At 55.8% G+C, this 22,987-nt stretch overlaps 8 non-coding genes across 8 annotated transcripts; 5 read left to right on the plus strand and 3 right to left on the minus strand.

The window, feature by feature from the left end:
• Window positions 1–66: 66 nt before the first annotated feature.
• TRNAA-UGC lies at window positions 67–139 on the minus strand. Its single transcript has one exon. It is a non-coding gene; the product is annotated as a tRNA-Ala (tRNA).
• Window positions 140–251: 112 nt separating this feature from the next.
• On the plus strand, window positions 252–325 carry TRNAI-AAU. The gene has a single exon. It is a non-coding gene; the product is annotated as a tRNA-Ile (tRNA).
• Window positions 326–2,747: 2,422 nt separating this feature from the next.
• On the plus strand, window positions 2,748–2,820 carry TRNAI-AAU. Its single transcript has one exon. It is a non-coding gene; the product is annotated as a tRNA-Ile (tRNA).
• Window positions 2,821–8,808: 5,988 nt separating this feature from the next.
• On the plus strand, window positions 8,809–8,881 carry TRNAK-CUU. Its single transcript has one exon. It is a non-coding gene; the product is annotated as a tRNA-Lys (tRNA).
• Window positions 8,882–9,706: 825 nt separating this feature from the next.
• Window positions 9,707–9,778, plus strand: TRNAQ-UUG. The gene has a single exon. It is a non-coding gene; the product is annotated as a tRNA-Gln (tRNA).
• Window positions 9,779–15,678: 5,900 nt separating this feature from the next.
• On the minus strand, window positions 15,679–15,750 carry TRNAD-GUC. Its single transcript has one exon. It is a non-coding gene; the product is annotated as a tRNA-Asp (tRNA).
• A 1,162-nt stretch (window positions 15,751–16,912) lies between these two features.
• TRNAD-GUC lies at window positions 16,913–16,984 on the minus strand. The gene has a single exon. It is a non-coding gene; the product is annotated as a tRNA-Asp (tRNA).
• Window positions 16,985–20,631: 3,647 nt separating this feature from the next.
• TRNAR-UCG lies at window positions 20,632–20,704 on the plus strand. The gene has a single exon. It is a non-coding gene; the product is annotated as a tRNA-Arg (tRNA).
• The last annotated feature ends 2,283 nt before the right edge of the window (window positions 20,705–22,987 follow it).

Below are 22,987 nucleotides of genomic sequence, written 5' to 3' on the forward strand. Positions count from 1 at the left end.
CTGGAGGAGCTCAGCCGGCTGACTGTCCATGGCTTCTAAAAGAAAGGCCCGCGGCTGCCTTGTTGCTGGAGAATGCGGGTATTGATCCCACTGCCTCTCGCATGCAAAGCGAGCGCTCTACCACTTGAGCTAATTCCCCTACCTTGGTAGATGGCATCTTGATCCATCCATTCGATAACGGAGGCCACATCGTTCCCCGCGCCAGCCGGTGACTCCTTCCAAAAGGGTCAGGCAAGGGAGGGCTTCCCGTAGGCCAGCTAGCTCAGCTGGTTAGAGCGTGGTGCTAATAACGCCAAGGTCATGGGTTCAAGCCCCATGCTGGCCACTGCAGGAGGGAGAGGGTGACTTCTGGTCTTTTGGCTGACTGCTAGGGGTGGCAGAGGCCAAAACCAGGTGGGCCGGGAGCGGGCAAGAGCCCTGCTGGGCGCCGGGCAGGAGGAGGCTCCGGACACCTCCCTGGGCTCCTCGCTCCACCTGCTGCCTGAAAGAAACTTGGGCCCCGGGAGGAGACGGGTGAGCCCGGACGGCTGCCTTCCAGGCTCATAGGAGGCCAGGCTTGAGCTGCCCGCCCGCGAAGCCAAAATCGCAGGCCTGCCGGCTCACCCCCATTGTCCACAGAGGGTTGACCTGATGGCCCGAATTCTTGCCGGCCGCCAGCTCCACCCAAATGTACCCGACGCTGGATCACGCTCCCCAGCCCAAGCCACAGAGGAAGGCGTAATACTCGGCACCCCAACCTAGGGGAGAGGCTTCACACTCCACCAGCGCAGGGTGACCTTTGGGACTTCCCTGGACACCATCCTCCCACCGCCCACAGCCAGACCCCCCGAGCCCACACTCGAGCCCACCCCTCCGACAGGAAGGAGCAGGAGGACCACTCCACCCAGGGGCACCACCACTCGAATTCATCTTCACTTGCTTTCTCTTCTACCCCTTTCCTCCCAAGTTATGCGCGCCTCACGGGAGCCGGCCCTGGGAAGACGCAGGCACGGCACTCTGACTGGCACAAGCCAAATGCCCACACCGAGAGTTTAGCACGGGCTCTTGAGGTACTGGAGGAACCCCATGCAGACACACTGATGGAGCTAAGCTTTACGGCCAAGGGCCCTACCTGTGCAGAAAGCCAACTTGCTTGTGAAAAAGACTCCTCTTTCGGCTCCCCTTCCAAACTTCCAAATGCCTCCAAATGGGAAAACACACACACTGAAACACCCAAACGGTCCTAACGCTGGGGCCAGGCGAAAAAGAAAAGCAAGGAAAAGATTTCTAAATGGCCACCCTGCCAGAGTCGTACAGCTCCGCAAGTGAAACCCGTGGGAGGGACATTACACAGAAAAGGGGAATGGAAAGCTGCCCAAATTGAGATGCTGTGAAAGCTACAGCCCCATCGCTACTCCTACTCTGCACACTTCTTGCAACAGCTGATGAACGGCCAGGTGCTTTTCGCATCCAAGCCCACAGCAGGGGAAGACCTTGAGAAGCTTCCCGTGGCTTGCCTGGTTCAGCTGGTCAGAGTGTGGCACTCGTGGAGGCAAGATGGTGCAGAGGAGCCCCTGGTTGGCTGTGGGCCTGGGGAGGGTGGCTTTTGATTTTTCGGCCTGACCGCTACGGGCAGCAAGGCCAAAAGTCAGATGGCCGGCTCTCCCGTCCACCACGCTCATCAGGAGCCCTTAGTCGACAGGCTCGGAGAATGCGGGCAGAGTCCCCCACTACCTTTCACATGCAAAGCGAGCGCTCTGCCGCTTGAGCTAATTCCCCGCAGCTGGCCTGACTCTCAGGCACCGGGCAAAAAAAGGCAAGGGCTCTGTGGCCTTAAGCAGAACACACCAAGTGCATGCTTGGGACAGCAAGCTGCGGAGGGTGCTCTGCCGGTCGCCGCGAGGGCAGCAGGCAGGCTGCCTTCAGCGGCATGCCTGCGAAGGGTCCGCTGGTCCTGCGACTTTGGCGGACCTCCCGCAGGCAAGCCGCCGAAGGCAACCTGCCTGCCGTGCTTGGGGCGGCAAAATGCCTAGAGCCGCCCCTGCCCACAGAGTCCTCCCTGCTGGAAGTCTACAGTAATCAACAGGTGCTCTGCTGGTCCAATGGTGTAAGGACTCAGCACTCAGGACTTTAAATCCTGCAATCTGAGTTGAAGTTTCAGTGGAATCTGAGAACAATTCCTGTGCCACAAACCCTGCTGGGTCTTCCAAGGCTCTGTCTTGCTTTCTCAAAGGCCATGAAAGCCACTACAAAAGGACTTTTTCTCCTACTGATAATAGCTCACCTCAACTGATCACTCTCATTATAGTGTGTATGGCAACACCCAATTTTTCATGTTCTCTGTCTGTGTGTGTATATATATATAATATATATATATATATATCTTCCTGCTGTATTTTCCACTACATGCATCCAATGAAATTGGTTTTAGCCCAGGAAAGCTTATGCTCAAATAAATTTGTTCGTTTCTAAGGTGCCACAAGTACTCCTTGTTCTTTTTGCAGATAAATGAATGGAGATTAAGTCCATGAATGGCTATTAGCCAGGATGGGTAAGGAATGGTGTCCCTAGCCTCTGTTTGTCAGAGGGTGGAGACGGATGGCAGGAGAGAGATCACTTGATCATTATCTGTTAGGTTCAGTCCCTCTGGGGCACCTGGCATTGGCCACTGTTGGCAGATAGGATGTGGGGTTGGATGGACCTTTGGTCTGACCCAGTATGGCCGTTCTTCTGTTCTTATGAAGGGAGGGGAGGAGGCTTGAAACAGAGTTTCTGTAGTGTAGTGGTTATCACATTTGCCTAATACGCAAAAGGTCCCTGGTTCAAAACCAGACAGAAACATGATGGCTTAATTTTCCCAGCTCTTCCTGGCTTGTTCCTGTTGTTTTAGGAGCAGCAGTGATTTCTATGCTCAAAAGGTCTGTTATACTTCCCCTGCTCCCACTTCTGTCTCCTCTCCCTCTCTGAATGCCTGTGAAGTGGCTTTCCCCCTCCCCAGCCCTCCTGGAATGCTCCTGGGATGAATGTTCTGCAAGTGTGATTGTGACACACACACACCCCCGCTTTTTCTTTTGAGCTTAGCTGTCAGTATAATAAATGTGCTGCTTTCTGGCAAACTCTGGTGGGTCTTTAGTCCTCCCTACGCTTACCCAAAATTGGGCCAGCTAGTAACACCTGCTATAAACTCAACCCCTGCAGGATAGAGGGTGGTGAAATGAGCTGAGAAAAAGCCTTGGCATCAGCAGGGGAAAGCTAGAGGACCTTGGCCAGTCACCTTTTGAAGCCTTGTGGCTTGGTCTCCTCTGCCCTTCGAGGTTGGCCTATGGCGGCCGGCTCTTCCTGCTGGCTTCCTTTGTGTGACTTGCCAAAGGAGGGAGTGAGGCAGGAATGGGAAAAAAGAGGAAAGTCGAGCTGAGGAAGGCAGGGCAGAAGCTAAGTGTCTCAGGGTGGCTAAGATGGGAGTGAGTTTGTGTTAATGACATTGCTGTAGATTGTTGTTCATTCCTCACTCTGACAATTCAGACAGTCCCTTTCCTAGTCAAATCTCCAGCACATCGTTACAATAGCAGGGGGCAGGATTTCTCTGGGGCACTGAAATTTTTCAGGGGGCTGGTGCATGAACTCAGCCTTGCATTCCACCCTTGATGTTTCATGGACTAACAACAGCAGCAGAAAGAAAGAGCGGAGCCAATATCTCCCTGGCAGGGATGCAGGTGCCATGACCCCTCTGTCTGACCGTCGCCATTGCAGGAGAAAAAGGTTCACTGGCATCGAATGCCCTGGCTCAGACCAGAGACACAGGGAGGTTTTGCTGTTTATGGATCTGTGCAAAGGAAATTGTTTCTCTGTGTGAAACTGAGGTCAGAAATGAAATGTCCACATGGTGGCCCAATGCTCTAGGGAATGTGGGTGAAGGACTCGGGCTGAGAAATGATTTAACAGGGGTTTGTTTCAATGTATTGGCCTGATTAAAATCTGTGGCTAAAAGGCAGCCACTGTTGTTAGTACTTGTACCTGTGTAGGGACACCCCAGTGGGTGTCAAGTCCATTGTCTTCACCAGGGGCAGTCGATTATTTTAGCAAAGTACAAATTTCTTGGTCAAGGCCTAGGCTCCAGAGAAAACAATACACTGCTGATAAGAAGAAGTACATCAAAAGATTTTGCAGCCACCATGGGCATAACTATGATGTGTCGTGTTTCACTCTTTCTACCTGGCGCCACCTCCTTTCCCTTTAGCCTTGTAGTTGACCAAGGGCAAAGCTGAACATCTCCTCAGATACCAGGGAGTGTTTATGTCCATTCCTGCGAGCTACACAGGGGTTTGATGTTGCTGTTTCAGTCCTCTGGCTCTGGCGGGATAAGGAACAATTCAGGCTGTCAGTGAACTGAAGGAGGAAGATCAGTTTTTGACAGGGAGAGGGACGCCTCCTCTTAAAGGTGTTTGTCTGGCTGGCAGTCCTGGCTCCCAGGTCTCGCCCGTGGGGCTCCAGCAGTTTTGGGACCGGGTCACTCCCTTGGCCCCACCTGCTGCCCCCAGGCGCTCCCCCCCCAGGGGCCCCAGCAGTGCAGCGGAGCTGAGCAGCGTCTGTCTGCTCGCTCCAGTGGCTGCCGGCCCCTTCGCATGGCAGGGCAGGGTGGGGCTGTGCCTTCACATGCTGCCTCTACCCTGAGCACCCCTGCAGCCAATGAGATGCTGCGGGAGCAGTGTCTGGGGGCAGCAGCAAATGGAGGCCCCCCCAGCCCACCTCGCCTTGGAGCCCCAGGTAAGCGCCACACTCCTGACTCCCTCCCAGAGCCTGAACCTCCACCCCTCCCCCTTCCCACACACCCCCTCCCACCCGCCCCCAATCTCCCACCCAGAGCCTGCAACCCCACTCCTCCTCCTGTTCCCCCACCCCCGGCCCCAGCCCAGAGCCTGCACCCTGCACCCAAACTCCATCCCAGAGCCTGCACCCCAGAACCCCTCCCCCACCCAAACTCCCTCCCAGAGACCAGCCTCTCACCCCTTCTGCACCCAAACTCCCCCCAGAGCCTGCACCCCTCCTGCACCCCAGTCCCCAGCCCCAGCCCAGGGCCTGCACCCTAGACCTCCTCCCCCCACCCAAACTCCCTCCCAGAGCCTTAGGCAGGTGGAGGGTGGAGTTTTGGGGGCAGGTTCTGGGCAGTATGAGTGACATTATTGGCCCACGGGAGGACTGGCCCTGGCCCTAAGGTAAATTGAGGTTGAGACCCTGCTTTAAGGGATTGGAGCAATGCTGGAGAGACTGACGGGCAGGGAGCTGGGGAGCTGTGTGTGCTCCAAGGAGAGTTGTTGTTGTGCTCTGGTGACACAGAGCGGGGGTGGGGAGTTTGTAAGCTGTGGTGTTTATACAGAGATAAAGTTTACTAACCCCCAGGTTAAAAACTGGTCCTGCTCTGGGCTGTACATGACACTCTTTGCTGAGAGTATAGATCAGTGGGTGAATGTTTCTCTGCAGGGTAATGGGTTCCTAGTTCCAATCCAAGTGATTCCCTTTAAAAACTTTTTCAAATGAAAATCGATTTCCAGACCCATTTCCAGTATGTTCAGGAGTTCGCTGAATGGGGGCAGGGGGCTTGAAATGAATGAATTTAAACACTCAGCATTTTCCTGTGCAAATGAATAAAGACCTAGCAGAGCTGTCCAGCAGCTGAAATCAGTTCCAGTCCTCGGCGTCTCTAAGAGGGACACTCGGTAGCTGAGGCATGTGGGACACCTCTGTGGTGAGGACAGGTGAAAAAATGCTGGATTCAATGAAAGCTGAGCCCATAGGAGGGGAAGGTGAATGGTGGCACCACACAGGGTCATAACACTCAGAGACGGGGCTTCACTCTCACTTCCCCTGTGTTTTCCATCATTTCTATCCTAAGGAACACACCCTCCCCCTCCCCCACACACTGTCACACAGAACCTTCTCCCCTTGAGCCCCATCCCACCCCTACCCCTCTCCCCCCCACACGCCATGGGACACAGCCTCTCGGTGACTCACCCAGATGGGGGCTTGTCTCTGCATCTCCCCAGCAGGGGAGCAGAGAGCCGAAAGGGCCACAGGAGACCAATGGAGCTAGGCAGGAATAGAAAAGACTTTCCCTCCCTTCCCAAGAGTCCCGTTAATCTCACCCATGGGACATTCCAGCACGGGGTGGGCTCAAAGCACCAACCTTCCCCTGAGCAACGGAAGGGGGAACCAGCTCTATCACATGGAAGGAGACTCCCTACCTCTGCTGCTGCCGTCCTGCAGCCTTTAATATGGATTTGTTTTAGCTAATGCAACCCCCCCCCACTCCGCTAATCCATCCATGAAACATAGAGGCAAGCTCCTAAAAGCAGGGCCCAGTGGTGTAATGGGTTAGTGTCCAGTACTTACAGAGCAGTGCTGAGTGGATTCATGCTGAGATTGTGAGTTCAAACCTCACCTACAGCACTAGTTTCCTTTAAGCAAATGGCTTCTGCCAATCATTTTGCCCTGCAGAAAATACAATTGCAGCTCAGAAGACACCGAGGTCCCCTTGCTTTACAGAGAGCAGGGCAGATTCCACAGATCTACCAGCCTCTGCTCTCCACCAGCCGCCTGTGTCAGGAGGGGTCGAGCAGAACCCAGAGCACTGCCCCCGATTCCCCCTCAGTCTTTGCTCCCCAAACCACCTGTGTGCTCACCCTCTTCGCTGTGAGACTCAAACCCTGCCTGGCTTTCTCTATGTTGGGGGGGGGGTTCATCTGTCGTGTTGATGTGCATGTGGGTCCTGTGCGATTTTGGTGGATGCCTGGCATAGTTTTGTGTGCGTGGGTGTGTGTATGATTTTTGCATGCAGATTGTTTTTTGCTTAGTATTCTTTTGGTATGTGGGTTTTGTGTTTCCTGTTGTGGGCTTTTGCTGTATTTTTGGTGTGGATTTGTTCTTTCTATGTTTTGTGTGGCTTTCCCTTATGGGTATATGCCTCTGTGTGCTGTGTGGGTTTGGTTTTTGTTTATGTCTGTGTGGGCCTGTGCAGTCTGTGATTTTCTCATTCTCTCTGTGTGTGTTTGTCTCTCTGTTTGTATCTTCATGTGTAAATTCACTGGAACTTTTCAAAATCTGCACAACTTTGCCAATTTTCACCAGGGATTTTTCTCCATTAACAAATTCTCACTTGTTCCCTACCAGTTGGTGACCATTGCCCCAGGGGCCTGTCAGTCTCTGGGTCCTGATTTCCCATTGACCCTTCCCCCTTCTATTGGGACTGGGAACTAGCCAACCAAAAAAAACCCACTCAGTTTTAGTAAAGGGCCAACAGTCCCTTACACAAGCCAGTCTTGTGAGCGTCACCAATGTCCAGAGATGGCAGCACAAGCTGCTCCCATAGTGTAATACACAGGACTCTGAATCCTGTAATCTGAGTTCAAATGTCAGTAGGACCTTGTGTTAGTGGGTGGTAAAGATCTGGTGCTCAAAGTGCTTTCCTAGCTCCACCTATATAAGAGTGAATCATTTCCCTCCTGCTGGGTGACTCCTTCCCCACTGGAGCCAGGTCTTTAGTTGGGGTCCAGAAGTGGCTGTGGCTGTCTGGTGGGTGGGATTCTCACTGCTTCACCTGATGCCCCCAAGTTTGGTGCTTGTGGCCACACCTTTCCTCTTGCCCACATGGCACTTGAAGAAAGCAGTGCCAGGGCCAGGCTTGATAGGGAGGCAGAGTCCCAGGCTGGAGCCCAGCACCTCTCCTCCTCTGGGCACCTGGAGCAGAGGCGGCTGGTGCTGACAGCTCCAAGGGAAGGCTTAAAAGCCACAGAGCAACTGAGGGCGGGGCTAGATGAGGGCAGGCCCATGCCTATGTGTGGCCAGCAGACAGGCAACAAGACTCCCGGCCAGCCTGCTCCCTGCCATGCCAAACCCCCACTGAAGGCCACCCGCAGACCACCATGCGGGGCGGCTGCTGATGCTCTGTGGCCAACAACAGAAGACAGTAGGAAAGCAAGGCCAGCCCCCATGGTGGAGCCTCTGACTGTTCCCACTCATGGTCCTCACTTTTGCAGTGGGGCAGGAGATTTTACCCCAAGAGGCTTTTCCCCAGCTGGTGAGAAGCAGAGAAACACCCAGGCTCCCAAGGCGCTATGTAGCAACCCCCCTCCAGCACAGGGACAGGCGCACACTTGGAAGAGGGAAACTGCTCCACACTCTAGCCCGGGCAGCCGCCCATTTTCTTTGGCAAGTCAGGAATGGCAAAGGCGAGACTGGAAGCACCTGGGGCTCATGCCCCAGCCTTTGTGACACCCAACCCCCAACTCCTTCCCAGGGCTCTAGCTGAAGGCAGAGCATTGGCCTGAGCGGCCAAGAAGAGGTTCCAGCCCTGAAGGGAGCAGGACTTTCAGCACAAAGGTAAAACTGCAGCAATGCAACCGTAAAGTGACTTGAATTTTCAATCACTTGAGCCAAAGTCAGATATCTTAGTCATTAGACCACGTAGACACAGGAGCAAAGGAAGGTTAAAAATCTACTTCACACACTTCTTTGGAAAAGGTGGACACTGTGTTTCTTGGGTCATCTACTGAGGGGGGGGGAGACTCTCTGGGCACAAGAAGTCGAGTTCCCAGCAAGACGTGAGATGTAATTCTATGGAGCCAGGTGAAGGACTTTGGTAGGGAGGCTCAGGCATGGGGAATTGGGGTGCAGCAGACGGACTTGCTGTCTAGGTGCTTAGATTTAGTCTCCCTGAGGAGGAGGAGGAATCCTGCTGACAGGCAGTGGCTGAACAGAAAGAGGAGGGGTTCCTGGGACTTTTTTTGCCTCTCTTTTGCCTGCCTGCTCACTCTTGTGCTGAACAGTGAAAATGTTTCTCAGGTAGCTCAGTTGGTAGAGCATCAGGCTCTTAATCTGAGGGTCCAGGGTTCAACCCCCTGTCTGGGCACTCAGCTTTTAAGTAGCCTTGTGTGCCAGGACCCAAATTCTGTTCACAGCCACAGCTGGATTCCCAGAAGCTGTGGCCATTTCCTGGAAAGGTTCCTTTCCTTAGCAATCAGGAGAGAGGCCACATCTGCAGGTGCAGATAGCGCAGTCTCTGGCTGCCAGGAAGTGCTGTGGGGCCAGGTGCTGAGAAAGCCCAGAGGTGGAGCAGCAGAGATGTGGGGAAAGGGAAAGAGAGAAGCAATGAGGACAGACAGTAAGTGTAAGGAGAGTCTGTTCTGGCTATTGTTGGGAACTTCCCTGGATTTTACAAGACCCCAGTGGAATTGGCTGGCGGAAGGATCTGAGTCCCCACCCCCTTACCCAGAGGCTGCCTGACCCCAAGGACGCTCTTTCTACTCTGGTGTGTGGTAGAGTCCTCATAACCCCAACAAGGCTGGGCCCAGGAATCCTGGGGGGCTTGACCCCCCCAATCTTGTCATGATCACTTGAACAGGGCTACAGTGTCTCCACTCTGGGCACTTCCCTGACCCACTCCTCATTGCATGTGCTTCAAGCAAACACCATTTATTACCCAGCAATCAATGTAAAACACAAGGAAAGATGGGAAAGGAAAACACGTCACCCTGTTCTGTGGTGCAGGGAGATCACAACCAGCGTCTCTGGAGGGTCAGGGCAGGTCACAGTCTCTCCCTCACATGTCCCAGGCCTCCTTCGCAGGCCCTGGCTGTGCTGCAGGGACACCACGGGCTGGACACTTGCTCTGGCAGTGGTCACATGCTCTAGGGACAGGCCCCTTGTTCCCAATGTCTGCCACCCACGTAGAGCTGGTCCCATGGTGTAATGGGCAGCACTCAGGACTTTGAATCCTGCAATCTGAGTTCAAATCTCAGTGGGACCTCCTGGAGATATGTGATTTTGCTGCAAACCCCTGGAGCTGCTCCCTGCTCCCTGGCATGCCGGACACCCACTGAAAACCACCCACAGCCACCTGCTGACGCTCTGTGGCCAACATCAGAAGATGGTAGGAAAGCAGGGCCAGCCCCTCTGGTGGGGCCTCTGACCATTCCCACTCAAGGTGCTCACTTTGGCAGTGGGGCAGGAGATTTTACCCCAAGAGGCTTTTCCCCAGCTGCCGAGAAGCAGAGAAACACCCAGGCTCCCAAGGCGCTATGTAGCAAGTACCCTCCAGCACAGGGACAGGCGCACACTTGGAAGAGGGAAACTGCTCCACACGCTAGCCTGGGCAGCCGCCCATTTTCTTTGGCAAGTCAGGAATGGCAAAGGCAAGACTGGAAGCACCTGGGGCTCATGCCCCAGCCTTTGTGACGCCCACCCCCCAACTCCTTCCCGGGGCTCTAGCTGAAGCCAGAGCATTGGCCTGAGTGGCAAAGAAGAGGTTCCAGCCCTAAAGGGAGCAGGACTTTCAGCACAAAGGTAAAATTGCACAATCACAACGGGACTTGAACTCCCAATTGCCTGATTCAAAGTCAGATGCCTTATCCATTAGGCCACACAAACAAAACCTTTCCAAGCACTTATTTGGAAAAGGCAGACACTGTGTTTCTCAGGTCCTCTACTGAATGGGGCCGAGACTCTCTGGGCACAAGAAGTCGAGTTCCCAGCGAGATGTGAGACAATTCTCTGCAGCCAGGTGCAGGACTTTGGCAGGGAGGCTCAGGAAGCGGACGGACTGGCTGTCTAGGTGCTTAGATTTGGTCTCACTGAGGAGAAGGAGGAATCCTGCTGATAGGCAGTGGCTGTGGAGAAAAAGTGTGATCTCCAGGCTGCTCAGGTCTCCTTCTTCCAGCTCCTCATCTGGCTGAGCTGCTCCACTGGCCTAGACAAGTCCTCTGCATGCACAGCAAATAGCCCAAGAGCCATTTCTGCCCAAACCTGTGCTGGGGGGTGAGCTTCTGTCTTCCCTGTCCCATCTGCGCTAGAGCAGACCACTAGATTGAGAGAGACAGTCAACAACTATTAAGGCTAAGATTATATAAAGGGGGTCCCAGAATCTGTGACTTTCAGAGATCTCAGTGACATTTTCCTCCTCAGCCCTGGGGCAGCAAGACTGGAGCTGTCGGCCGGTGGGGGCCTCACAGCTATTAGCCACCAGTGTCGGAAGGGGCTCCCACAGGCCCATGCCACCACGGCTGGACCCCACAGCTCCCAGCTGTTGTGGGTGGATCCCAGAGCTCCCAGGTACCACATGTGACAGGGGGACACTGGAGCTCCCAGTCGGGTGACTGCGTTATAAGTCCGGTCAGCGGTGCTGCGGGGCTCAGGCAGGCTGGTCCCTACGTGTCCTAGGGCACCACGCTGCGCCCTGGAAGTGGCCAGTAGGTCCCCCCTGCTGCACCGCTGACCAGGAGCCGCCCGAGGTAAGTCTGCACCCCAACCCCCTGCCCCAGCCCTGAACCCCCCCAAACCCAGAGCCCCCTCTTGCACCCCAGAGCCCTCACCCCCCTGCACTTCAACCTCCTGCCCCAGCCCAGAGCTTCCTCCCACACCTGGAACCCATCATCCCTGCCCCCACCCCAGAGCCATCACCCCGTCCTGGACCCCAACCCCCTGCCTCAACCCACAGCCCCCTCCTGCACTCTGAATCCCTCGGCCCCATCCTGCAGGCTGGAGCCCCCTCCTCCACCCCAAACCCCTCATCTCCCCACAGCTCCCGCAGGCAGACCCTGGAGCTCCCAGCAGCCATGGGTGGCCGGGGAGCCCCCACAGCCCCACACCACTGCGTATGGACCCTGCAGCTCCTACGAGTGGACCCCAGAGCTCCCAGCCACTGCGGATGGACCCAGGATTTCCCAACAGGCATTGATAGCGTGAGGACCCTGCAGCCCCACGTCATTGCTAATAGACCCTGCAGCTCCGAAGCCCCTGGAGCTCCCAGCCGCCACAGGCAAGAGAGGGAGCCCCCAGCGCTCAGACACTGCAGGCAGAGCCGGGAGCTCCCAGTCACCGGGGGGGGTGAGGAGAAGCCGCAGCCCCCGGCCATTGCAGATGGCCCTGTAGCTCCCAGCTGCCACAGGTGGATGCCAGAGCTCCCAGCTGCCATCGGGACCCCCCGGCCCCCACGGGCAGGAACCGTCACCCTTCGACCGGCAGAAAACAGAGGTGCGCAGAAACCCATCGTGCCCTGTGACCCCCCCACCTCCCCCCCCCCCCGGTGCTGCGGCTTCTCGCCAGGCAGGAGGCGGCGCCCAGTAGTTTCCCCAGGAATTGAAATTAGGGGGGGTGTTTGAATTTACGGGGGGGGGGGGTGTCAGGGCCAATGAGATATATAAAAGAGATGTGAATAAAGTAAATGTTTTGTTAGGATAATGCAAATTTAATATAAGGATAATGCAAGTTACATATAACAGGTCTAGATTTCTAAAAATATATATAATTAAAAAAAATTTTTTTAATTTAAATTGACTTTTGAAAAGTAAGCCATCATGGGATAAGAGGGAAGTCCTCTCATGGATCAGTAACTGGTTAAAATTTTGGAAACAAAGGGTAGGAATAAATTATCAGTTTTCAGAATGGAGAGATAAATAGTGGTATCCCAGAGGGGTCAGTACTGGGACCATTACTGTTCAACATACTCATAAATGATCTGGAAAAATGGGTAAACAGTGAGGTGACAAAATTTGCAGATGATACAAAACTGTTCAAGAGAGTTAAGTCCCAGGCAGACTGCGAAGAGTTACAAAGGGATCACACAAAACTGGGTGATTGGGCAACAAAATGGCAGATGAAATTCAATGTTGATAAATGGCTTCATCGGATGCATAGAATGGAACATATCGTTAGGATATATGTATAAGCACACACACATACACACAGAGAACATGAAAAGGTGGGAGTTGCCCAACCAACTCTAAGAGGCTAATTAATTAAGATGAGCTATTCTCAGCAGGAGAAAAAAAACTTTTGTAGTGATAATCAAGATGACCCATTTAAGATAGTTTGACAAGAAGGTGTGAGGATACTTAACATGGGGAAATAGATTCAATGTGTGTAATGGCTCAGCCATTTCCAGTCTCTATTTAAGCCTAAATTGATTGTATCTAGTTTGCATATCAAGTTCAGCAGTTTCTCGTTGGAGTCTGTTTTTGAAGCTTTCTGTTGCAAAATTGCCACCTTTAAATCTGTTACTGAACGGCCAGAGGTTGAAGTGTTCTCCTACTGGTGTTTGAATGTTATATTTCCTGACGTCTGATTTGCATCCCATTTATTCTTTTGCACAGAGACTGTCTGGTTTGGCCAATGTACATGGAAGAGGGGCATTGCTGGCACATAATGGCATATATCACATTGGTAGATGTGGAGGTGAACGAGCCCCTGATGGCATGGCTGATGTGATTAGGTCGTATTATGGTGTCACTTGAATAGATATGTGGACAGAGTTGGCATCGGGCTTTGTTGCAAGGATAGATTCCTGGGTTAGTGTTGTTGTTCTGTGGTTGCTGGTGAGGATTTGCTTCAGGTTTGGGGGTTGTCTGTAAGCAAGGACTGGCCTGTCTCCCATGATCTGGGAGAGTGAGGGATCATCTTTCAGGATAGGTTGTAGATCTTTGATGATTCGCTAGAGAGGTTTTAATTGGGGGATGAATGTAAAGGCCAGTGGTGTTCTGTTATTTTCTATGTTGGGCCTGTCTTGTAGTAGGTGACTTCTGGGTACTCTTCTGGCTCTGTCAACCTGTTTTTTCACATCAGCAGGTGAGTATTGTAGTTTTAAGAATGCTTGATAGAGATCTTGTAGGTGTTTATCTCTGTCTGAGGGATTGGAGCAAATACGGTTGTATCTTAGAGCTTGGCCATAGACAATGGATCATGTGGTGTGTCCTGGATGGAAGCTGGAGGCATGTAGGTAAGTATAGCAGTCAGTGGGTTTCTGGTATAGGGTTGTGTTTATGTGACCATCGCTTATCAGCACAGTACTGTCAAGGAAATGGACCACTTGAGTGAATTGATCTAGGCTGACGTTGATGGTGGGATGGAAATTGTTAAAATCACAGTGGAATTCCTCAAGGGCTTCTTTTCCATGAGTCCAGATGATGAAGATGTCTTCAGTGTAGTGCAAGTACAGTAGGGGCATTAGGAGACGAGAGCTAAGGAAGCGTTATTTTAAGTCAGCCATAAAAATGTTGGCATACTGTGGGGCCATGTGGGTACCCATAGCAGTGCCGCTGACTTGAAGATATATATTGTCCTCAATGTGAAATAGTTGTGGGTGAGGACAAAGTCGCGAAGTTCAGCCACCAGGTTTGGCATGTAACTAGTTCACAAAACTAGGGGGGGGGCGTGTTGGGAAATCACTGCTCATGCCCCTGGGCAGCCTATTTCCCTTTACCGCTCTGAAACATGCCCCCACATGCAGACCCCGAAGCTGGGCCCGGGGGCGGAAGGACAGGACGAGCGTGTCCTTGCGAGGTAATTGTCTCTCTGGAGGTGAAAGTCATCAGAGAGGGGTGCGAAGGGAAGTGGCAGTAGAAGAAGAATGCAAGGCATGTGGTGGGCAGGCCAGGAATTTCTTTGTCCCCCTTTCAAAAGGGATCACACTCCCCATTGGGGAATTGAACCCCAGTCTCCTGCATGACAGGCAGGAATACTCATCACTATACTAACAAGGAAAGGAGCACATTAAGTGGCCCTAACTCCCACAGACTAGCTATGGTCAGCGTACACCTACACCGTCGCATGGGCCCCAGCAGGCAACAGCACCCCTGGCCCTCTTCTGCTTCCCAAAGGCTTTGGCCGCAGCAACAGCCCTGGGAAAAGCCCTGGCCCTCCTCACCTGCCCTTGCCCAGCAGGACACATTTCTGGGCCTACACAGCTCCTCACACAACACCCGCCTGGGACCTTGCCCTCCCCTACCAGCTCAGCAGCACCTTTTTTCCTCTCAAAACCTCCTCTTGCCACCCTCCCCCTTCCACACTTCACACTCACCTCATCACAAACTCCCCCACGGCCCCTTTGGCTTCTCAAGCGCCTCTGGAGGGACGCAGCTTCCCTGGCACGCAGATCCTTCCCTTCAACGCGCACTGGACGGACATTCGAAACACAGCCCTTTCCAGGAGGGAATGCACTGCTTTTGGACCCTGGCGCCCAGCAAGAAGTCCTGGGACTCTTTTTCTGACCGATGGACCCCACTGACTTGCCTTTACCAAGCAGAAACTGAGGACCGGCTGATGGCTCCCTTTGCAAACGGACGCCATCAGACTGAGCCACGAGGCGTGCTGCAGGATAGCCCCTCCCCACCAAAAAGCAATGCCGTGACCCGGATTCGAACCGAGGTTGCTGTGGCCACGGCGCAGAATACTAACCACTATACGATCACGGCCAGGCGCTGGGGGCGCAGGCCAGCAACCCACCGGAAAATGCTCAGCTCTGCGCTCTCGGGGCGGCCACCTACCTCGCCGGCGGCCACAGGTCTTTCTCAAGTCTCCCCATTACAGTCACAGGTCAAATGCTGAGCAAAGGAAAAAAGACAGGAAGCCAATCCCATGCCTGTCCCTTTTTCTGTCTTCCTCCACCCCTGGACCAAGTCCCTCCCCGTTTGTCTGGGCCATTGTCCTCATGGCCCTGGCCAGCCTATTTCCCTTTGCCGCTCTGAAACGTGCCCCCACGTGCAGGCCCCGGGGGAGGCTTTGGCTAGGGCGAGCGTGTCCTTGCGAGGTAACTGTCTCTCTGGAGGTGAAAGTCATCAGTGCGGGGTGCGAAGGGAAGTGGCCATCGAAGGAGAATGCAAGGCATGTGGCGGGCAGGCGAGGGATTTCTTTGTCCCCCCTTCAAAAGGGGTCACCCTCCCCGTCAGGGAATCGAACCCCGGTCTCCCACGTGACAGGCGGGGATACTCACCACTATACTAACGAGGAAAGGGGCACGGTGAGTGGGCCCAGCTCCCACAGACCAGCTATGGTCAGCGTACACCTACACCGTCGCATGGGCCCCAGCAGGCAACAGCACCCCTGGCCCTCTTCTGCTTCCCAAAGGCTTTGGCCGCAGCAAGAGCTCTGGCCCTCCTCACCTGTCCTTGCCCAGCAGGACGCCTTTTCGGGCCTACACAGCTCCTCACACAACACCCGCCTGGGACCTTGCCCTCCCCTACCAACTCAGCAGCACCTTTTTTCCTCTCAAAACCTCCTCTTGCCACCCTCCCCCTTCCACACTTCACACTCACCTCATCACAAACTCACCCACGGCCCCTTTGGCTTCTCAAGCGCCTCTGGAGGGACGCAGCTTCCCTGGCACGCAGATCGTTCCCTTCAACGCGCACTGGACGGACATTCGAAACACAGCCCTTTCCAGGAGGGAATGCGCTGCTTTTGGACCCTGGCGCCCAGCAAGAAGTCCTGGGACTCTTTTTCTGACCGATGGACCCCACTGACTTGCCTTTACCAAGCAGAAACTGAGGACCGGCTGATGGCTCTCTTTGCAAACGGACGCCATCAGACTGAGCCACGAGGCGTGCTGCAGGATAGCCCCTCCCCACCAAAAAGCAATGCCGTGACTGGGATTCAAACCGAGGTTGCTGTGGCCACGGCGCAGAGTACTAACCACTATACGATCACGGCCAGGCGCTGGAGGTGGAGGCCAGCAGCCCAGCAGAAAATGCTCAGCTCTGCGCTCTCAGGGCAGCCACCTACCTCGCCGGCGGCCACAGGTCTTTCTCAAGTCTCCCCATTACAGTCACAGGTCAAATGCTGAGCAAAGGAAAAAAGAGAGGAAGCCAATCCCATGCCTGTCCCTTTTTCTGTCTTCCTCCACCCCTGGACCAAGTCCCTCCCCGTTTGTCTGGGCCATTGTCCTCATGGCCCTGGCCAGCCTATTTCCCTTTGCCGCTCTGAAACGTGCCCCCACGTGCAGGCCCCGGGGGAGGCTTTGGCTAGGGCGAGCGTGTCCTTGCGAGGTAACTGTCTCTCTGGAGGTGAAAGTCATGAGTGCGGGGTGCGAAGGGAAGTGGCCGTCGAAGGAGAATACAAGGCATGTGGCGGGCAGGCCAGGGATTTCTTTGTCCCCCCTTCAAAAGGGGTCACCCTTCCCATCGGGGAATCGAACCCCGGTCTCCCGCGTGACAGGCGGGGATACTCACCACTATACTAACGAGGAAAGGGGCATGGTGAGTGCCCCCAGCTCCCACAGACCAGCTATGGTCAGCGTACACCTACACCGTCGCATGGGCCCCAGCAGGCAACAACACTCCTGGCCCTCTTGTGCTTCCCAAAGGCTTTGGCCGCAGCAACAGCCCTGGGAAAAGCCCTGGCCCTCCTCACCTGCCCTTGCCCAGCAGGACGCCTTTCCGGGCCTACACAGCTCCTCACACAACACCCGCCTGGGACCTTGCCCTCCCCTACCAGCTCAGCAGCACCGTTTTTCCTCTCAAAATCTCCTCTTGCCACCCTCCCCCTTCCACACTTCAGACTCACCTCATCACAAACTCACCCACGGCCCCTCTGGCTTCTCAAGTGCCTCTGGAGGGACGCAGCTTCCCAGGCACGCGGATCCGGCTGATGGCTCCCAAATGTGCAAGTCCGTCCCCGCAGAGCTGCCCCATAGGGTGACATTGAAGAAACTGTGGAAAACGGGACGGGGGTGTGGGGGGGGGTAATAGGCTCCTATATAAGAAAAAGTCCTCCCAGACCGTCCTGTCCCTTTAAACATGGGACATCTGGTCACCCTGGAGCAGCCCCGCACTCCTGCTCCCCGGTTGGTGCGTTTGTAACCCGGGGGCTGAAGCCGACGCGAGAAAGGGAAGGGAGCGAGCTCGGAGCTCTCCGGCGCCACCTGCTGGGAGCAGAGGGAAATGACTGAGCGACGTCCTGGCTAATTTAAATATCACCTGGTTCTCTCCTGGGTGGCTCCACTGGAGAGCTGGGGCGTGGCCTGAGTGTGGCAGCACCTTATTTGCATATTAAAAGCAGCTGTTTGGGGCCATTGGGGTAAAATATGAGTAAGTTTTGGGGTTGGTCCCCACATGTTTAGTGCAGGCTGTGGGGAGCCGGGCTGAGCAGAGCCTGCCCCGACGGGGAGTGTGGTCACCCTGAGCTGGGAGCGTGTGGCCAGACATGGGGAAGGGGCTGCGGGGGGGGAGGAAGGTGAGGGAGAAGGTTGGCTTTGGAAAGCAGAAAGTGCCCCCTGTGGGGGGCCCCCCCGCTTTTGGTGCCTGGGCGGGGTTCTCGTTACCTACTGAAGAGCAGCAGCAGTGGTGGGGGAGGGGAATTGAGACTCTGCTTTGGGGGTTGCTGTGGGGCGTGACACAAGCCCCCTGGTGCTGGCTGCTGCTGCGGGGCATAGTACAGGTGGGGGCGGGGCTGTCTGGGTCCTTGAGATGAGGGGCAGTTCCTGGTTGGCTGGTGCTGGCCTGCCTAGTGTTTTTTGACAGCTGATCTCCCATTGGCCCTCACGCGGGGCTTGTATCTGAAAGCTGGTCTCCCATTGGCCCTCCCCACCTGACGTTTCTGACAGGCTCATCTCCCATTGGTGACGTTGTGTGACAGCGATGCGGGGCGGAGCCGCCAGGGCCTTGTGCGCTCAGAGCTCAGCGCCGCCCGCGAGAAGCGGCGCGAGGCCGCGCGGGGCGGGTCCCGCTGCCGGGCGGAGGGACCGAGACCGCAGCCGCGGCGCCGCCTCCCGCCTGGCGCGAAGCCGCAGCACCGGGGTCACAGGGCGCGAGGCGCTTCCGCGCGCGGCTGTTTCCTGCCGGTCGCGGGGTGACGGGTCCTGCCGGGGCGGCCGCGGGGTCCCGATGGCAGCGGGGGCTCTGGCGTCCGCCCGCCCGCGGCGGCTGGGAGCTGCAGGGCCACCTGCACTGGCCGGGGCTGCGGCTCCTCCTCACCCCCGGTGACTGGGAGCTCCGGGCTCTGCCTGCGGTGTCTGAGCGCCGGGGCTCCTCTCCTGCCTGGGGCGGCCGGGAGCTCCCGGGCTGCGGCTCCTCCTCACCCCGGTGACTGGGAGCTCGGGCTCCGCCTGCGGTGTCTGAGCGCCGGGGCTCCTCTCCTGCCCGGGCGGCCGGGAGCTCCGGGGCTGCGGCTCCTCCTCACCCCGGTGACTGGGAGCTCCGGGCTCTGCCTGCGGTGTCTGAGCGCCGGGGGCTCCTCTCCTGCCCGGGGCGGCCGGGAGCTCCCGGGGCTGCGGCTCCTCCTCACCCCCCCCCCCCCGGTGACTGGGAGGGCCGGGCTCGGCCGGCGGGGGCTGAGCGCCGGGGGCGCCGCGCCGGCCCGGGGCGGCCGGGAGCGCCCGGGGCGGCGGCTTCTCCTCACCCCGGTGCCTGGGAGCTCCGGGCTCGGGCCGCGGTGTCTGAGCGCCGGGGGCTCCTCTCCTGCCCGGGGCGGCCGGGAGCTCCCGGGGCTGCGGCGCTGCAGGGTCTGTGAGCAATGACGTGGGGCTGCGGGGCCCTCCCGCCATCAAGGCCTGTTGGGAAATCCCGGGTCCCTCCGCAGCGGCTGGGAGCTCTGGGGTCCGCTCGTAGGAGCTGCAGGGTCCATAGGCAGTGGGGTGGGGCTGGGGGGCTCCCCGGCCACCCATGGCTGCTGGGAGCCCCAGGGTCTGCCTGTGGGAGCTGTGGGGAGCTGTGGGGTTTGGGGTGGAGGAGGGGGCTCCAGGCTGCAGGGTGGGGCCGAGGGATTCGCAGTGCAGGAGGGGGCTGTGGGTTGAGGCCGGGGGTCGGGGTCCAGGACGGGGTGATGGCTCTGGGGTGGGGGCAGGGATGAGGAGTTCCAGGTGTGGGAGGAAGCTCTGGGCTGGGGCAGGGGGGTGAGGGCTCTGGGGTGCAAGAGGGGGCTCTGGGTTTGGGGGGGTTCAGGGCTGGGGCAGGGGGTTGGGGTGCAGACTTACCTCATGCGGCTCCTGGTCAGCGGCGCAGCAGGGGGGACCTACTGGCCACTTCCAGGGCGCAGCGCGGTGCCCTAGGACACGTAGGGACCAGCCTGCCTGAGCCCCGCAGCTCCGCTGACCGGACTTTATAACCCAGTCACCCCACTGGGAGCTCCAGGGTCCCCCTGTCCCATGTGGTGGCTGGGAGCTCTGGGATCCACTCACAGTAGCTGGGAGCTCTGGGGGCCTCCCGCTGCTCACAGTAGCTGGGACCTGTGGGGTCCATCCGTGGTGGCATGGGCCTGTGGGAGCCCCTTCCGACACTGGTGGCTGATAGCTGTGAGGCCCCCACTGGTCGACAGCCCCAGTCTTCCTGCCCCAGGGCTGAGGCGGAAAATGTCACTGAGATCTCTGAAAGTCACAGATTCTGTGACCCCCCTTTATATAATCTTAGCCTTAATAGTTGTTGACTGTCTCTCTCAATCTAGAGGTCTGTTCTAGGGCAGATGGGACAGGGAAGACAGAAGCTCAACCCCCAGCACAGGTTTGGGCAGCAATGGCTCTTGGGCTATTTGCTGTGCATGCAGAGGACTTGTCCAGGCCAGTGGAGCAGCTCAGCCAGATGAGGAGCTGGAAGAAGGAGACCGGAGCAGCCTGGACATCCCTCTTTTTCTCCACAGCCACTGCCTGTCAGCAGGATTCCTCCTCCTCCTCAGTGAGACCAAATCTAAGCACCTAGATAGCTGGTCTGTCCGCTGCACCCCAGTCCCTCATGCCTGAGCCTCCCTGCCAAAGTCCTGTACCTGGCTCCAGAGAATTGTCTCTCATCTCGCTGGGAACTCGACTTCTTGTGCCCAGAGAGTCTCGGCCCCATTCAGTAGAGGACCTGAGAAACACAGTGTCTGCCTTTTCCAAATAAGTGCTTGGAAAGGTTTTGTTCCTGTGACCACGTGGCCTAATGGATAAGGCATCTGACTTCGGATCAGGAGATTGAGGGTTCGAGTCCCTTCGTGGTTGTGCAATTTTTACCTTTGTACTGAAAGTCCTGCTCCCTTCAGGGCTGGAACCTCTTCTTGGCTGCTCAGGCCAATGCTCTGGCTTCAGCTAGAGCCCCAGGAAGGAGTTGGGGGTTGGGTGTCACAAAGGCTGGGGCATGAGCCCCAGGTGCTTCCAGTCTCTCCTTTGCCCTTCCTGACTTGCCAAAGAAAATGGGCGGCTGCCCAGGCTAGCGTGTGGAGCAGTTTCTCTTTTCCAAGTGTGCGACTGTCCCTGTGCTTGAGGGGGGTTGCTACATAGCGCCTTGGGAACCTGGGTGTTTCTCTGCTTCTCGCCAGCTGGGGAAAAGCCTCTTGGGGTAAAATCTCCTGCCCCACTGCCAAAGTGAGCACCTGGAGTGGGAACAGTAAGAGGCCCCACCAGGGGGGCTGGCCCTGCTTTCCTACCATCTTCTGATGTTGGCCACAGAGCATCAGCAGCTGGCTGTGGGTGGTTTTCAGTGGGTGTTTGGCATGGCAGGGAGCAGGGAGCAGCCTGGCTGGGTGTCTCTGTGGCTGTCTGCTGGCCATGCATAGGCATGGTTCTCCCCTCCTCTTGCCCTGCCCTTGGTTGCTCTGTGGCTTTTAAGCCTTCCCTTGGAGCTGTCAGCACCAGCCACCTCTGTCCTAGGTGCCCAGAGGAGGAGAGGTGCTGGGCTCCAGCCTGGGACTCTGCCTCCCTCCTGCCTTTCCCTGACTATGAAACCTGACCCTGACACTCCTTTCTTCAAGCGCCATGTGGGCAAGAGAAAAAGTGTGGTAGAAAGCACAAGGGCCAAACTTGTGGGCATCAGAAATCTCAAACACCTAGTCAAACCATAGCCACTTCTAGACCCCATTCCAACCAAAGACCTGGCTCCAGTGGGGATGAGTCACTCAGCACAAGGTAAACAACTCATTCTTATACAGCTGGAGATAGGAAAGCACTTGGATCTCCAGGGATTTAACCACAAGGTCCCACTGAGATTTGAACTCAGATTTCAGCATGCCAACCATTGCACCATGAGCCCAGCTTGTGCTAGTTTATCTGAACATTGGTGACCCTATCATAGAATACCAGGGTTGGAAGGGACCTCAGGAGGTATCTAGTCCAACCCCCTGCTCAAAGCAGGGCCAAGCCACAGACAGATTTTTATCCCAGATCCCTAAATGGCCCTCTTAAGGACTGAGCTCACAAACCTGGATTTAGCCGGCCAATACTCAAACCACTGAGCTCTCCCTCCCTCACAGGGTCAGCTTGTGTACGGGACTGTTGGCCCTTTACTAAAACTGAGTGGGTTTTTTTTGGTTGGCTAGTTCCCAGTCCCAATAGAAGGGGGAAGGGCCAATGGGAAAGCAGGACCCTGAGACTGACAGGCCCCTGGGGCAATGGCCACCAACTGGTAGGGAACAAGTGAAAATTCGTTAATGAGTAAAATTCCTGGTGAAAATTGGCAAAGCTGTGGAGAGTTTGAAAAGTTCCAGTGAATTTACACATGAAGATACAAACAGAGAGAAAGAGACCATCACAGACTGCACAGGCCCACACAGACATAAACAAAAACCAAACCCACACAGCACATAGAGCCATATACACATAAGGGAAAGCCACACAAAACATAGAAAGAACAAATCCACACCAAAAAATACAGCAAAAGCCCACAACAAGAAAGCACAAAACCCACATATCAAAAGAATACTAAGCAAAAAACAATATTCATGCAAAAATAATACACACACCCATGCACACAAAACTATGCAAGGCATCCACCAAAATCACACAGGACCCACATGCACATCAACACGACAGATGAAAACCACACCGACATACAGAAAGCCAGGCAGGGTTTGAGTCTCACAGTGAAGAGGGTGAGCACACAGGTGGTTTGGGGAGCAAAGACTGAGGGGGAGTCGGGGGCAGTGCTCTGGGCTCTGCCTGACCCCTCCTGACACAGGCGGCTGGTGGAGAGCAGAGCCTGGGAGATCTGTGGAATCTGCCCTGCTCTCTGTAAAGCAAGGCGACCTCGGTGTCTTCTGAGCCGCAATTGTATTTTCTGCAGGGCAAAATGATTGGCAGAAGCCATTTGCTTAAAGGCAACTAGTGTTCCAGGTGATGTTTGAACTCACAACCTCAGCATGACTCCACTCAGCACTGCTCTGTAAGGACAGGGCACTAACCCATTGCACCACTGGATGCTGCTTGCAGGAGCTTGTCTCCATGTTTCATGGATGGATTAGCGGATTCATGGGGGGGTTGCATTAGCTAAACCAAATCCATATTAAAGGC

Source organism: Mauremys reevesii, linkage group 12, assembly GCF_016161935.1.
Source record: "Mauremys reevesii isolate NIE-2019 linkage group 12, ASM1616193v1, whole genome shotgun sequence".
In the NCBI taxonomy this organism is placed as follows: domain Eukaryota; kingdom Metazoa; phylum Chordata; order Testudines; family Geoemydidae; genus Mauremys; species Mauremys reevesii.